Source organism: Dermacentor andersoni, chromosome 10, assembly GCF_023375885.2.
Source record: "Dermacentor andersoni chromosome 10, qqDerAnde1_hic_scaffold, whole genome shotgun sequence".
Lineage (NCBI taxonomy): Eukaryota > Metazoa > Arthropoda > Arachnida > Ixodida > Ixodidae > Dermacentor > Dermacentor andersoni.
Genome location: NC_092823.1, coordinates 12501 through 25000, shown reverse-complemented (window position 1 = coordinate 25000; position 12500 = coordinate 12501). Strand labels below are relative to the sequence as shown.

Genomic DNA, 12500 nt, shown 5'->3' with positions numbered 1-12500 from the left:
CTTCACCCCCATCGACGTGCTTCGCTTCAGTCAGCAGTAGGTTCATAGAAGGGCCTCAAACACACACACACACTTTCGCATCGGCAGATCGCCGCAGCATAACCGCTGTTGATCCAACAGCCTACTTGAGACGAAAGACAAGAGCCCGGCGCGCGTACTCGCGCAGCTCTCCAAAACCACTCGGCCAGTGCCAGGGACGGCTCCCTGCGCCGGCGCCACAACAAGTCTACTTGAGGCGGAAGACGAAGCCAGCAAGGGCCTGGCCGCAAGTGCGTTCGAAACCGGGACTACAGTCCCTCGTCTGTCCGTACTTCCTCTTTCGACGTGCGGCGCCTTCCCAAAGCGCACAAGTCCGCTAACCGCAGAACGCTTCCGACGTAGCAAAGCCGCGTTTCCTTCGGTACTTCGCAGCAACGCCGCCTTTCCCTCGGCGGCGGGCGAATAGCCTGCAGACGTCGTCGCATTAAACCGCGATCTCGACACCTCGCGCGTCACGAGCAGGAGCCGACCGGCAGCCTCCGGCCCTTTCGGACTCGGTGGCATTTGCCGCGGAGGACGGGAGAGCACTTTAGGCCACGGTTCCTTCCGTACTTGGCAGCCGCACCCTCATACCGACAGTTCCATGACCGACCGAGCGCCACACCGTTCCTTTAGTACTTGGGTGGCAACAAAGTCGGGTCGTTACTCCATACTCGCCGCAGGAAGCGACCGGCAGCCGCCAGCCTTTTCAGACTCGGCAGCGTTTGCCGCGGAGGACGGGAGAGCGCTCGCACCACGGTTCCGTGTGTGTACTAAGCGGCAGCGGCATTAGCTCTCGACCGTCAGTTCCTTGACCGACCGCACGCTTCGCCGTTCCCCTCGTACTGGGCAAAGCAGCAGGTCGGGTCGTCTTACTCCCATTCCGCGCAAGAGCGCCAAAGCGGACAGAAAGCCCACCCAGTGTGCGTTACGCCGTTTCTACCCGCGGGCGCGGCCAAGCCAACCGTCCAAGGTTGCAGCCGGCGTCCACTGGGCGCAACAAATTTGGCACGGGGCGCCCCTCAAAATTCAGGCAGTCCCCGGCATGTTCGGGTATAGCCGTCCCCGCGTCCAAGCGGGGCCAGCGGCGGAAAGCGTCGGGCGCAGCGAGCTGCTTCACCCACACGGGGTAGAAACAATGGCGCTCGCCACCCTTCACAATCCGGTAATGATCCTTCCGCAGGTTCACCTACGGAAACCTTGTTACGACTTTTACTTCCTCTAAATGATCAAGTTTGGTCATCTTTCCAACAGACCGGCGCAACCGAAAGGCCGCGCCGGACATCGGTCCGAAGACCTCACTAAATCATTCAATCGGTAGTAGCGACGGGCGGTGTGTACAAAGGGCAGGGACGTAATCAACGCGAGCTTATGACTCGCGCTTACTGGGAATTCCTCGTTCAAGGGGAACAATTGCAAGCCCCTATCCCAATCACGAAAGAAGTTCCACGGGTTACCCAGTCCTTTCAGACAGGGATAAAGACACGCTGCTTCCTTCAGTGTAGCGCGCGTGCGGCCCCGGACATCTAAGGGCATCACAGACCTGTTATTGCTCTGTTTCGTGCGGCTAGGAGCCGCTTGTCCCTCTAAGAAGGTTGTAAGGTGCTGGGAACCCCGCACCTATTTAATAGGCTAGAGTCTCGTTCGTTATCGGAATTAACCAGACAAATCGCTCCACCAACTAAGAACGGCCATGCACCACCATCCACCGAATCAAGAAAGAGCTCTCAATCTGTCAATCCTCCCAGTGTCCGGGCCGGGTAAGTTTTCCCGTGTTGAGTCAAATTAAGCCGCAGGCTCCACTCCTGGTGGTGCCCTTCCGTCAATTCCTTTAAGTTTCAGCTTTGCAACCATACTTCCCCCGGAACCCAAACACTTTGGTTTCCCGGAAGCTGCCCGCCGAGTCATTTGAGTAACTCAGGCGGATCGCTGGTTGGCATCGTTTATGGTCAGAACTAGGGCGGTATCTGATCGCCTTCGAACCTCTGACTTTCGTTCTTGATCAAAGAAAACATTCTTGGCAAATGCTTTCGCAGTAGTTCGTCTTGCGACGGTCCAAGAATTTCACCTCTAGCGCCGCAATACGAATGCCCCCGTCTGTCCCTCTTAATCATTACCTCGTATTCCAAAAACCAACAGAACAGAAACGAGGTCTTGTTCTATTATTCCATGCAAGTTTATTCAGGCGACTCGCCTGCGTTGAGCACTCTAATTTTTTCAAAGTAAAAGCACCGGCCTTCTCGAGGCACACAATGAAGTGCACCAAGAAAGGACCGGCATGATGTTCAGTCCGAGCCGTCGCATCGGGTAGATGCACTACTCGTCTGGAACTGAGATCCAACTACGAGCTTTTTAACCGCAGCAGCTTTAGTATACGCTATTGGAGCTGGAATTACCGCGGCTGCTGGCACCAGACTTGCCCTCCAATTGATCCTCGTTAAAGGATTTAGAGTGTACTCATTTCAATTACGGGGCCTCAAAAGAGTCCCGTATTGTTATTTTTCGTCACTACCTCCCCGTGCCGGGAGTGGGTAATTTGCGCGCCTGCTGCCTTCCTTGGATGTGGTAGCCGTTTCTCAGGCTCCCTCTCCGGAATCGAACCCTGATTCTCCGTTACCCGTAACAACCATGGTAAGCAAGTAACCTACCATCGAAAGTTGATAAGGCAGACACTTGAAAGAAACGTCGCCGGCTCGTGGCCATGCGATCAGCACAAAGTTATCCAGAGTCACCACACAATACGGGCCGAAACCCGATCGATCTTGGTCTAATAAAAGCACCCGTCGCCCAAAGGGCTTCAGGCTCACTGCATGTATTAGCTCTAGAATTGCCACAGTTATCCAAGTAGGAAGAAACGATCTAAGGAACCATAACTGATTTAATGAGCCATTCGCGGTTTCGCCTTATTTCGGCATGTACTTAGACATGCATGGCTTAATCTTTGAGACAAGCATATGATTACTGGCAGGATCAACCAGGTAATCGTTCAACTGCGCGTCCAGCCTTTCAAGCAGGCCGGACGCCGTTTTTGCGATGCCGAGGCCACCTTCAGGCGCCCCAACACGCTTCGTTCTCGCAAAGGGTAGCACTTTGCACAGTCCGAGACGACGGCGTTCGAGCTCGCTACGGCGCCCTCCCCGCAGGGCCGGGTATCGCCACGCGGCAAGAAGCACGCAACATTCTCGATAGACCGGTTGTGTCGACTCGATCGCGGCTTGCGGTTTCTCTCGAGCCCGCAGCACTGGTGGACCGACCGACACTTGCAACGTAGCCGAGACGGCAAAGCCGCTAGGCGACGGGTCACGCCCGCGCCTTCGGCGCTTTCGTATTTGATTCGTCCGAGGACGATGCGGAACACACTTCGATATCGTGGAAAAAGCGTCGTCCGACAACCAGCCCCTAACGCATCAAGCGGATGAGGCTGCAGACGTCAGCTGTGGGATCCACGGGAGCGATACCGGGGACACGCTTGACGGGCACGAAGCCCGCCGCATATCAAACACCCAGGTCGCTTTGGGGGCGACTGCTCTCTGGGACCCCCATATAATAGCAGCGATAAGTACCCAGACCTCCATGGGGCCGTACTCGTGCCACTTTCGACGAGCGTTTGGCGAAAATCGTGCCGCCTCGTAACGCCGCGAGCAAGATTGAAAGCTTACGTCGGCAGCACAATGCCGAAGTCGTGAAAGCGCAGCGCGTCTACCGAATGCGCGAACGGCAATTTCTCGCTAATGGCCAGTACGGTTTCCTGCACAATTGCCTTTCTGTCGCCCTACGGGGCCCCCGGCCGATCGATTCGAGGCACGCTAGCACGGCCCCTTCGCCATTTCCGAGCACGAGTGCGAACAGTGCGGGCGGCGTGCTCGACGCCCCGGCTGACGTCGTTTCGGACTTTGTCTCTTCGCGTGCTCGCGGCAACGCCGCGGCCAACGACGACGTCTGCGCGGTTCTTTGCCGGTTCCCGGCGTGCTATAGTGCAGCCCTCTGCAGGGTGACACCGGCTCCGTCGTGGCCGTGCGGCGGCTTGTACGCAAAAGTTGCGTCAAAGGCGTCGCGCTCGCGCCGCCCCGGCACACGCGGTTTCGGACTTTGTCTCTTCCAGCGCTCGCGTAGTCGTGGGCACGATTGTCGACTTCGGAACGGTGCGCGGACACCGCCACGAGCACGCGCAAGACGAAAATCGCACTACGGTACAATGTCGGCCGGGGCCCTACGGCCCCTTACAGTAGCAGCGATAAGTGCCCAGACCTCCATGGGGCCGTACTCGTGCGACGCGGCGGCGTACTGCGCCGAGCCGAGCGCCAATATTTGGCTTTTGCAGGGCGGATTCGAGCTCTGGCGATTGCCGCGGTACCGCCGCTCACCGATTCAAGGCACGCTAGCGCGGCCCCTTCGCCATTTCCGAGCACGCGTGCGAACAGTGCGGGCGGCGTGCTCGACGCCCCGGCTGACGTCGTTTCGGACTTTGTCTCTTCGCGTGCTCGCGGCAACGCCGCGGCCAACGACGACGTCTGCGCGGTTCTTTGCCGGTTCCCGGCGTGCTATAGTGCAGCCCTCTGCAGGGTGACACCGGCTCCGTCGTGGCCGTGCGGCGGCTTGTACGCAAAAGTTGCGTCAAAGGCGTCGCGCTCGCGCCGCCCCGGCACACGCGGTTTCGGACTTTGTCTCTTCCAGCGCTCGCGTAGTCGTGGGCACGATTGTCGACGTCGGAACGGTGCGCGGACTACGCCACGAGCACGCGCAAGCCGAAAATCGCACTACGGTACAATGTCGGCCGGGGCCGTACGGCCCCTTACAGTAGCAGCGATAAGTGCCCAGACCTCCATGGGGCCGTACTCGTGCGACGCGGCCGCGTACTGCGCCGAGCCGAGCGCCAATATTTGGCTTTTGCAGGGCGGATTCGAGCTCTGGCGATCGCCGCGGTACCGCCGCTCACCGATTCAAGGCACGCTAGCGCGGCCCCTTCGCCATTTCCGAGCACGCGTGCGAACAGTGCGGGCGGCGTGCTCGACGCCCCGGCTGACGTCGTTTCGGACTTTGTCTCTTCGCGTGCTCGCGGCAACGCCGCGGCCAACGACGACGTCTGCGCGGTTCTTTGCCGGTTCCCGGCGTGCTATAGTGCAGCCCTCTGCAGGGTGACACCGGCTCCGTCGTGGCCGTGCGGCGGCTTGTACGCAAAAGTTGCGTCAAAGGCGTCGCGCTCGCGCCGCCCCGGCACACGCGGTTTCGGACTTTGTCTCTTCCAGCGCTCGCAACCATGTCGGGGCCGACGCCGACGACTGCGTGGTGTTTCAACGATTGCCGGCGTGACACAATGCAGCTGCGTGCGGGATGCCAGCGATTCCGTCGTGTCCGTGCGGCGGCTTGTACGCAAAAGTTGCGTCAAAGGCGTCGCGCTCGCGCCGCCCCGGCACACGCGGTTTCGGACTTTGTCTCTTCCAGCGCTCGCGTAGTCGTGGGCACGATTGTCGACGTCGGAACGGTGCGCGGACTACGCCACGAGCACGCGCAAGCCGAAAATCGCACTACGGTACAATGTCGGCCGGGGCCGTACGGCCCCTTACAGTAGCAGCGATAAGTGCCCAGACCTCCATGGGGCCGTACTCGTGCGACGCGGCGGCGTACTGCGCCGAGCCGAGCGCCAATATTTGGCTTTTGCAGGGCGGATTCGAGCTCTGGCGATCGCCGCGGTACCGCCGCTCACCGATTCAAGGCACGCTAGCGCGGCCCCTTCGCCATTTCCGAGCACGCGTGCGAACAGTGCGGGCGGCGTGCTCGACGCCCCGGCTGACGTCGTTTCGGACTTTGTCTCTTCGCGTGCTCGCGGCAACGCCGCGGCCAACGACGACGTCTGCGCGGTTCTTTGCCGGTTCCCGGCGTGCTATAGTGCAGCCCTCTGCAGGGTGACACCGGCTCCGTCGTGGCCGTGCGGCGGCTTGTACGCAAAAGTTGCGTCAAAGGCGTCGCGCTCGCGCCGCCCCGGCACACGCGGTTTCGGACTTTGTCTCTTCCAGCGCTCGCGTAGTCGTGGGCACGATTGTCGACTTCGGAACGGTGCGCGGACACCGCCACGAGCACGCGCAAGACGAAAATCGCACTACGGTACAATGTCGGCCGGGGCCGTACGGCCCCTTACAGTAGCAGCGATAAGTGCCCAGACCTCCATGGGGCCGTACTCGTGCGACGCGGCGGCGTACTGCGCCGAGCCGAGCGCCTATATTTGGCTTTTGCAGGGCGGATTCGAGCTCTGGCGATTGCCGCGGTACCGCCGCTCACCGATTCAAGGCACGCTAGCGCGGCCCCTTCGCCATTTCCGAGCACGCGTGCGAACAGTGCGGGCGGCGTGCTCGACGCCCCGGCTGACGTCGTTTCGGACTTTGTCTCTTCGCGTGCTCGCGGCAACGCCGCGGCCAACGACGACGTCTGCGCGGTTCTTTGCCGGTTCCCGGCGTGCTATAGTGCAGCCCTCTGCAGGGTGACACCGGCTCCGTCGTGTCCGTGCGGCGGCTTGTACGCAAAAGTTGCGTCAAAGGCGTCGCGCTCGCGCCGCCCCGGCACACGCGGTTTCGGACTTTGTCTCTTCCAGCGCTCGCAACCATGTCGGGGCCGACGCCGACGACTGCGTGGTGTTTCAACGATTGCCGGCGTGACACAATGCAGCTGCGTGCGGGATGCCAGCGATTCCGTCGTGGCGGTGCGGCGGCTTGTACGCAAAAGTTGCGTCAAAGGCGTCGCGCTCGCACCGCCCCGGCACACGTGGTTTCGGACTTTGTCTCTTCGAGCGCTCGCAGCGATGTCGAGGCGATCGCTTACGTCTGCACGGTTTCCGGTGTGCTACAATGCAGCAGTCTGCCGCACTACACCTCTTGGTTGCCGAGGCCAGCACGGCAATTTACTGAAGCGAGCGCATTGCGCCCAGGCGGCAGCGGACTTTGTGCTTTCGGGAGTGCTCTTGCTGTAAAATTTGAACGGCTGCAGCTGCGCGAAGCAAGTGTACCTATTTTCACTCTCTCTCTGTCTGCCTTTGAGGCGACTGTAATTTCACTTTAAACGCAACTGGAGGCGGGAGCAACCTGATGAGAGTAGGTGGACTTCGGTACATGTTGTAATTTAGAAATTGCTTTCAAGCTTTGAGGACATACACCTTCGCGCCATCTGCTTTCCCCGTCTCTTTGGCACTTTATAGTATGTGCTGCATGCTCTGCATTCCAAAGAAACACGCCTGTGTCTCTCCCTCTCTCACGTTCTTCTTCTTTTTGTAGCTGCTGTTGTAGAAGATGCTATGCTCTTTAATCGCTGTAACATAGAGTGCTTGCACAAGCCAACAACTGTTGCGCGTTTTTTTTTTTTTTTTTTCTCTTCCCAAGACGTTTCTGCCATTATTCACTAACTCTCGTTCTTAGTATGCAATGGAGCGTTAGCTCGCGCCATCTACCTTTCTTTCTGTATTGCAAAGTCCGCAGGTTTTCCTAGTTCCGTACACAGATGGCGCTAATGCGTTTTGGCGCCAGGTTCGAACGACCTCGCTGTACTCGTGTTTCCCATTTGAATGTTTCAAAGGGGTTTGCGACAGGGGGTGGTTCTTGTGCAAGGCTGAGCTTTCCAGCTGCGTTTAAGCTATGCTAGCATGTGTGCGTATATATATATATATATATATATAAATACACAAACACACACACACACACACACACACACACATGCATATATACATACACACACACGGTAATGGTAAAGATGATGAGGTAGCACTTTTTTTTTTTTTTTTACAATGCCTGTGTTTCAGATGGCGATCTTTCTCCCCTCTATGTTTCCGGTGGGAAGGAGTGTGCAGCGTTTTCTATATTTATTTTGTCATTCACTTCTATGTTGCTCGTCTTCGTACATGGGGCATGCTACCTAATTCTACCGGTCGAATCGACACGTTGCGATCCGTCCCGGCCTGTGCCGTATCAAAATTTTCAGTGGGCCTTGCGGTAAATAAAAAGAAATGAAGGAAATGCGCGTAGTATATTACAATTGCACACGGGCTTGAAACGAAGCCCTCAAGGAAGGTCACCTTGAGCGGTCGCATTCAGACGGAAGTAAGCATTCCCCTGGCGCGTTTTTTTCCGCTCGCCTGTTCCGTTTTCTACGAGGTTGCCTTGGTTGGTTTCGCGTTACAAGCAAGCTTGCACTCGGGTCTCGTTTCTACGCGACAGCGTTTCGTTAACAGCGAAAGACTGAGGCGTTGCGAGTTCATCCGTGAGATAGGGAGCGTTGAGTCTGTACACAGGCTGAATTTTATAATATTGCCCACGCTGTTGCTGAGGTTACCCATGTCGGCAGGGCGCCCACAAGGCAGTAGTACAATGAAGTGAAGTGAAGGACATCGCTTCTCGGCCTTTTGGCTAAGATCAAAGTGTAGTATCTGTTCTTATCAGCTTAATATCTGATACGGGTTCTATATGGACCCACGATATTAAACCTATTTTTGGAAGTTGGCGGAGTGCTTGAAGCCTGCTTCACCTCCGCCGCAGGTCGGCCCGGTATTGCACTACCTCCGGGATCGGCCCCGCTCACTTAGGTGAGACTTCATTCAATCAAAATGAAGAGCACAAGCTCAACGCGAGCAGTGACTTGACACGCACCATTCCTATACTACACGCAACGATGCCGGTTCGCGGACCACGAGAGTAATTAAACTGCCACTCCATCTGTGTGTAGCGTCGCACTTGTTGCGTCGCAAATGGGACAGCCGCTCCAGCAAATTTCTAGTTATGGGCTTCGAGAAAAATTAATGAAAGCAAAAGAAAGAACCAGAATTCCTATTTGTCCGATGTCTCTGAATGATTGTCTCCTGTAAAGAGCCACTTGGGGGGATGGGGGGTAGGATTAGCCGTGGGGTTCGCAATCAATATGAATCCCACTCAAAGCCAACACTGGATTTTGGAGTTCACTATCGCTTGGATCCGTAAACCACCGCGGCCACGCAAGCTCGCCCTGCCGCCGAAATCCGCTGCCCAAGTGGAAGAAAGATTCCCTATGAAAGAAAAATAGAGTGCCCGATTTCTGGCAACTACTGTGCAGCCTTTGTGTACACATTTTCGCAGCAGTGGGACCGAGCGCCTCGAAAACAAACTTGTCGTATGCCCAAATGTGGCGAAATATATTCAAGGGTTAAAAGGTGCCTCATCTTTCTAACCTGTATGTTACGAAGACCTGTTGCTACCTTTTCATCATGAACATCATCATCATCATCATCCTGGCTACGCCCACTGCAGGGCAAAGGCATCTGCCATGATCCTCCAAGTACCCCGGTCAGGTGCCGATTGTCGCCATGTAGTCCCTAATCTAATCTGCCCTCCTAACTTTCTGCCACCCCCTGCTACGCTTCCCTCCTCTTGGAATTCAGTCTGTAACCCTTAATGGCCACCGGTTATCTTCCCCCCAGATTGCATGCCCTGCGCATGCCCATTTGTTTTTCCTGGTTTAAACTTTGGTGTCATTAACGAGCGTTTCTTCTCGCACACCCCAATCTGCTCTATTCCGATCCCCCCGTGACGCCACACCCATCATCCTTCTTTCCAGAGCCCGTTGCGTCGCCCTCAGTTACCCTTCGGTAATCCTCAAAGCTTTTTGTTGGGGCACTCGTGGCATCTTTCTCGTTTAATGAAGTCAAATTTTTTTCAGTTTTGGGGGAAAACTCAATGAGCTAGGCGCGATTGTGTCCCTGGCGCCGCTCTCAACAAGATGGCGGCGCCCATGCTTTTTGCCTGCAGGTTCGGCCCTACGCAGAACACGCCTGCCGGGCAGTGTAGCCACGTTGAAGGGGCAAAGCGTAGTGCAGTGAAGCGCTTGCTCGGGCGAAAAACGCAAATATGAGCCAAACAGGAATTTCCATTATTGGAAATTCCAGTTCAGTTTGCGCATTGCGTTCGCCTAAGGTAAAGAACACAAATGCGAGTGCCACAGCAGTCAAGTCAAAGCTTAGGATTGCGTATCATTTTTTTTTTTTTTTTTCTTTTCGTGCCTTTTACTCCTGGCCTGCGTGGCCCTAGCGCGCATGCACACGAAAGTAATGAAATGCTGAAAACACGAAATAATGCGGTGCGGCTGTATCATATCTATTTTGTGCGCTTTGTTCTTTGTGGACTACAGCGGTGTGCGTCATGAGAAAGTTTCGGTGCCCTTCTTGGGTGACCAGTGAAGCTATATTTAAAACCACATTGATTTGTACGGTTATTGCTACAAACTGCGTGTGGGTGTTTTTCTTTTTCGCTGCCAACGATGGGTTATCGCAACCGCGATCGGTTCTGCTGCTACGCTAGACGCGTGCTTGCCAACGGTTGGCTCTATACGCGACCCGCGACGCGTGGTCGGCACATTCAAGCAGTCAATTGCAAACCGTTCCAAGAAAAAGGATGTACTCCACTTGCCACCTAGTTCGACGATTGTACTTTCTGACCCTCGAGGAAGCGCCGCCTTCCCACGTTTTCTATAATACGATAAGATTCAGAGCGACCGCGACCACTTGTCTTTGTCAATATCTCGGAAACGCTTTCTTTGTTTTCTTTTTTTTTTTTTAAATCCAGATACTCAGACGCGCCCGTGTTCACGCGCACTTGTTCTCTCCGATAAGCAGGGAAGCTCGGTTGGGGTGGTGTCGGGCCTTGCGCATGCGCTGCTGAGCTCGTCGCTTCGCCGGCCGGTCGATGCTGGCGCGGTACTGGTAATGAACTTCGACGTGCATGGTGAAACGTCACTTTGTATTGCCACTGTAGACTAGCAATGCAATGTGTTTGCGAGCGATTGGATAAATGAGAAAGCGTGCACTGTCTACAGTTCATGCCCCTCTAGAGTAGTGGAAATGTTGCTCCAAGTGTTAGGTTTGTAATTTGCGCCTACGAACATGAACTAAACAAAGAAAATGGTCTGCAGCCGCCTTCGCTTCATAAAATTCCCGTACGAAGAAATTTCCGTGCGCGAATGAGAGAGCAAAAGAGAGAAACCATGTTAAGAAGAATGGCTGCCTTTTACGTGATCTCGCGCATGAAACCAGACGATAGATTAATTTTAGCCGTTCATTTTGATTTGCCGAATGTAAACCGGAACACTTTCTCCACGCGGTCTTCAGATTTGAATGGCAATCAATCACATCCTTTCTTTTTTTTTTTTTTTTCTGTTTCTTTCTATCTGGAACCGAAAGAATTCAGAACGCCATTTCAATCTTAGATTCGATTAGATATCGCGACTGGTATGCTGAAATATCACGCCTTATCTGGTGTTAACCTTCTTGATCACGGCAATAAAAAATCGCCAGTTCCCGAACTTTAATCGCGCCGAAGATGAACCGATATGCTGGATTCTTATTGTCATGATTTTATAGAAAGCGCTGGTTCTATGGCTAGCTTTGAGGAAAAGAAAAACATCGTTCAGGAATGTATAACTCTAAACAACTAAAAAAAAAAATCTGCCGGCAATTGGTACTACAACGAGAGTACTGAGAATACTGGAAAAGATGAAATCCAATCATGCTGAACTGAACTGAGATTATTTCATCAAGACATGCCCCGAAAAACGTGGCCACTTTCAATGATAATTTCAAATGTGATTTCTTTCTTTTTTTTTTTTCTTTTTTTTTTTTTTTACGACGGATAATAATTATCTTTCCAATGGCGGATGTGAAAATTTCAGAGCACGTCATTTTCGAAATCCCAAGGCCCCGGACGCATTCTCTCTTCTTTAAGTATTTTGGTGGTGCACACGGAGGAAAATTTCGCGCACGTAATTTATAAACTAGTAGTTGATTTTCTAGAAGAACACAAAGTGCTGACAAACGGCCAACCAGGACACAATTAAATTGGTATTACGCACGGTTTCGAAGCCGCGGTAACAAAAGGGTAACAAAGGGACGTTCATTTCGTGGTGTCGATTTCACGTCTCTCACAATAAAAAAAAAAAAAATAATAATAATAAAAACTACTGCATAAAATAGGTTTTCCCAAACTGGATGGTTTCGATCAGCTTTTGAACAGCCCTTCCTTAAATTGAGTTGGCGTTGATTGAGCAGGTGCGGGCCTCTGCTGTTTTGGATTTTTGTAAATGGCATCAGTACTGGACAGTCCGTTCACTTGAGGATCAAAGGAGAAACCCCCCAAAAAAATATCATATCGTGGTGAGAGACGTGGCAGATGAGTACAATTATCGGCAGAAAAAAAAAAAGGAAAACCGCCTCGTACTCAGAAGCCGCTCCTCTCACGTGTGAAGCTTCAAACAAATTGTTTTTCTTGAGACGCTCTATAAAGTTATACACAGCTCCTTAAATGCAGCACCCGCACACAAAGCCAAACGTTCCAAGCTGGAAAGAAAGCATGAAATTCGCGGTGCCCGTTTCCTGTGAAACAACGGGCAACAATACGCCAAGTCCGCTACCACGTCAGCCGGGGCGGCCACACCCCGCCCGCGCTTAAGCCACATATGGCGACTGAAAATGCTCGCCGCTC

The 12500-nt window shown here is 54.1% G+C and overlaps 2 non-coding genes across 2 annotated transcripts; one reads left to right on the top strand and one right to left on the bottom strand.

The window, feature by feature from the left end:
• Positions 1–1184: 1184 nt before the first annotated feature.
• Positions 1185–2999, bottom strand: LOC140213840 (small subunit ribosomal RNA). Its single transcript, XR_011890821.1, has one exon. It is a non-coding gene; the product is annotated as a small subunit ribosomal RNA (ribosomal RNA).
• Positions 3000–8385: 5386 nt separating this feature from the next.
• Positions 8386–8577, top strand: LOC140213808 (U2 spliceosomal RNA). The gene has a single exon (XR_011890793.1). It is a non-coding gene; the product is annotated as a U2 spliceosomal RNA (small nuclear RNA).
• The last annotated feature ends 3923 nt before the right edge of the window (positions 8578–12500 follow it).